Below are 4,243 nucleotides of genomic sequence, written 5' to 3' on the forward strand. Positions count from 1 at the left end.
GGTGGCCCTTTGAGTCCTGCCCCGCTCAGTATTACCACCCCCCCCCCCCAATTGCTTGCCCACCGTGCCTTGTTCTTATTAGAGGTTGACTAAGGGGGCCTGTCCATGGGCCTTAGAGTGAGCCTTAGTGCATTTACACTATCACTGGGTCTATCCTGCCCCCTGCCCCAACAGCCTTGATTCAACCCTTAAGCTGAATGGACCTTGTTGGCTGGCCTGTGCCCCTGCAGCACCTCTGTAGCTTCAAGGGCTGCATGTGTATCTGTGCCCCTCCAGAGCACCTGTAGCCTTAAGGGCTCAATGCATGGCTCCGTTTCCTCCCCTACACCACATGGGTGTTCTCTCTCTTTGACATTACCTATTTTTACACTCAGCTCCCTTGGGCTCTCAGACCCTCTGATCCTTTATGTGGTCTCCCTCTGAACTCTTGGACCCCCGGTCCCGCGCACAGCCCCTCCTCTGGGCTCTCAGACCCTCTAGTCCGAACCCTCCCCTGGGCACATGGACCCTTTGGTTTAGGTCTCAACTTTTTGCTAGGCTCCTGGACCCCTTACTGTGCCCCACTCTCAGCCTGTGGGTTCCTGGGCTACGGGTTCTCTAAGCAGGCCTTGAGCTTGCCACAGGAGGGCTCAAGGCTAAACTATTAGTGCAACTTAAATAAACAAGAAACATCTCAGCCCTCTAGCCTACACCTCAAACCCTCTAAGGGTTTAATATAAAACTCCGTCTTTCTCCACCTACAGATCTTACCTCTGCTTCCAGGCCTGAAGAGTTGGTTAGATAAATCCAGGTCCCTTTAGGGCCTTTGCTGCCAGGAGCTCCTCCCTTCGTATTTGCTGTGGAGTGACTGCCTGACTGGTGCAGGCTCTGGGCTTATATAGCTCCAGCCTGATCCCTCTTCTGGCTAGGCAAGTCTTGTTAGCTCTCAGACTGCCTGCTCTCTTGAAGAGGCTGGGACACCCCAGGGCCCTTCTACAGGAACCATACCTTTCTAGGAAACTCTGCAAGTACTGAGCTGGGTGGACTCGGGTTTCACTAGTCAAGGCAGAACCAGCTCTTTCATCTCTCCTGGGCTCACATCCCTCAACAGGTAGCAGATCTATTCAGCAAGGTTAGATTATCACTCATATTGACATTATCCGAAAACAACCAAGATACTAGGCTTAAGTGCCACTCAAATAATTGGGTCTGAACTTCAGAGCAGCATCCCCTTCCAACACCTACTGAGTTTGAGCATCCTACAAGAAGGATGATTGTGGTACCCAGAACCTTTGAAAAACAGGATATTTATTTAGACTTGTGATTATCGAATGAACCTAACACTTTTAGGCATTCCACTTCCACTGACTGTTACTGAGAATTGTGCACCTAAGTTTCAAAATGACTTTGGATATCTCTGAAAAGCCTCCCAGGTCTGAAAATTTGCCCCGTGTGATTCATGCTAACTTTGAAATGTCATTGGCAGAGTGCTGCTTTTCCTTTAGAACCTCTTTTGAGCTTTAAAACAGAGTTTATTTGGCCTAAATTTCAATAATCTGATTTTTATCCACCATGTAAATCACCAAGAGACTAGTAAGAGCTAATTAAAAGTTCTGATACATGGGGCTGTCTTCATTAGAACAAAGGTTAAGAGCTTTATTTTACATTACATTTACCGTTACTAAAAAACACCTTGAGCTTAACTTAACACTTGAGTTTTCTTGTTAATACATTTCAAGAGCTGACTTAGATATTTCTTTTTATGAACCGATTTCTAGAACATGTCCCGATTCTGAAAAATGATATTATCCTTCCATATCTCAAGAAAGAAAATTATTTGGAATAACGGACATGGGAAAATCATCATGAAAGCACTGGTGTGATTTTTTTTTAAATGTAATAAAGTCAAAATTTGTTTCAGAGCCTGGAATATTCAGACATAATTGAACAGAGAGCATGCCATTTGATATGTGCAACATGGATCCCGTGGATTAAAATACCTAAGCTTTTCTTTTCCAAAACATAATAAACTTGCACCTTCAAATTATGTCTGAGAAGTAAATCAATCTTCTGATTACTGGATTCAAGTTAAAGGGCACAAGAAAAGCTTTATAAGCTGCTTTGCATGGTTGGCTGTTTTCTACTCAAGCATGCTGACTGCAGCATAAAAGCCACACTTCCTCTTTATTAAAATGTCAAATTCTATTCTGCTGCAAATTTCCCTAAACTCCCAAGAAGGTTTATTACCTGACCAACTGTTGGATTTATATCCATTAAACAAAAAACATTCGATAGGATAGAAGGAACAAAAAGGAGTCTGAAGACTACAGCGGCGCATTACAAATTTGTTACTCTCCTCTGGTGGAACTGCTGAATATTCAGTAGTTGTGAAATACCATCCACAGACAAAAAGGTGCCTACTCAATATAGTGTGTATTTATTGATCCAGTAAAATGACCTGAACTACAGGTAATTTTATTATATGGAGTAATATTAGTAGGAGTTTATTTATCATTTTTGCTAAAATGATACCGTAGAATTAATAAAAATATATTATATATCACAATAGCATGATGTTATTATATAAATATATGTAAATAAAATATATAATAAAAAATATATAAAACATTTACATAGCTACATAACTATACAATGCTTTGCTATGATGAAAAACAGCCCTGGCCTCTGTTCCAAAGATCTTAAAAACACAATGATAACCCAAAAAAAATGGAAGAGCACAAGAACAGCGGTTAACCACACCCTCCTACACACACACACACACACACACACACACACACACAGATGAAATCTCGACTCTGGTAAATTCAGTGGCAAAACTTCTTTTGCCTTCAGTGTGACCAAAACAAATATTTAACCATAAATAGTGTAATGATTTTTGTCTGAGTCATGAAGCAGGGCAAGAGGAGAGGTGGCCAGTGTTAGAAACCTCTCAGCTTTATGGGTGACTGAATGTGTATCAAATCCCTCTCCTTCCCCAGTACCAGCATCTTAAAAACTATCAAGTCAAGTCCAAAGTCTCAGGCCTTACTTTTAAAGTGCCCAGGAAATTGGAAAAAAAAAAAAAAGGTTTCAAACTCCAAGATAAATGCCTTTCCAAACGCACTATTTTTCAGCCGGGGTGAAACAGTCCATCACTAATTTCAAACTGTGCAAGGTACAGAGCTTTCTTGGGAGCAGTCTGAAGAAGTGGAATAAACAATGTTAAAAATAAAATGGATCACAAAGCTGACCATGTTCTACTCTATGTGCAACATGGCTTTTTTTTTTGTTTGTTTGTTTTTTTACATGCATGCCCTACAGAAAGCAGGGTAGAGAAAAAACAAAAAATCCCCAACCTTTGAAAACCTGACCAAAACAAAACATCCTACTGCATGTGCAATTATTACGATTGAGGAAGAACAAGTGAGAGAATGAACCACAAGTGATGAACATGAGTTACACCGATGCACAAGCAAAAGGCTCTCGAATCCTGGAGACGAAGTTGATAGTAGGACAGAATAGAAAACAGGATGAAAACTAGATTCTTGAGGAATTATGGAAGTCCAGGTATAGAGCATCTCAAGATGACACAAAGAAGAGAGAATAACAAATAGAAAAGGAGATTTTGGAATGTATGTGGCTTCAATATTCCTTTCCTGGATAGTCCCTTTCACCGTTCTGACACTGTAAAGGGGGCTTAGATCAGACAATAATGTAAACTGTATTTAAATTCACTTTTAGGCCTCTTGACAGTGCCATAGTGGTGAGAATGGACTCTAGTGTAAATGAGAGTTGGGCCCAAGAAACTCCTATGACCAAAATCATAGGGTGCCTCTACGCAAGCAGGGAGGCTGCTCTGACGTGCTGCAATTCCAGTTGATTGGAGCAGGCTTGATTCATCGACCAGCTGGAGTGTGGCAATTACCGCGCTCCAGCAGCCTCTGGCGTCTCGTGTATCAGTGTCCCTGTGCTTCAAGATGGTGGTGGAGCTGCTTTATCTAAAGCTCATTAGATAAGCTTTAGATAAAGTGCCTCCACTGCCATTTTGAAGCGCAGGGACCCTGATACACGAGGTGCTCAGGGTGCTTTAATTAGAGTGCCTCTTGGAACCCCTCCCCATTGCTGGAGCTCATGTATAAATATTCATAGAGTCTAGACAGAAGCCTAATGACCAGGTTTTGCACCCTGGGCCAGTGCCATATCTAGACTCCTGGCAGCCCCATGCAAACTTTTAGTATTGGGTCCCCCTCCCCCCCCCCCCCCC

Source organism: Gavialis gangeticus, unplaced genomic scaffold, assembly GCF_001723915.1.
Source record: "Gavialis gangeticus isolate Ggan-Ray unplaced genomic scaffold, GavGan_comp1, whole genome shotgun sequence".
Taxonomy (NCBI): Eukaryota; Metazoa; Chordata; order Crocodylia; family Gavialidae; genus Gavialis; species Gavialis gangeticus.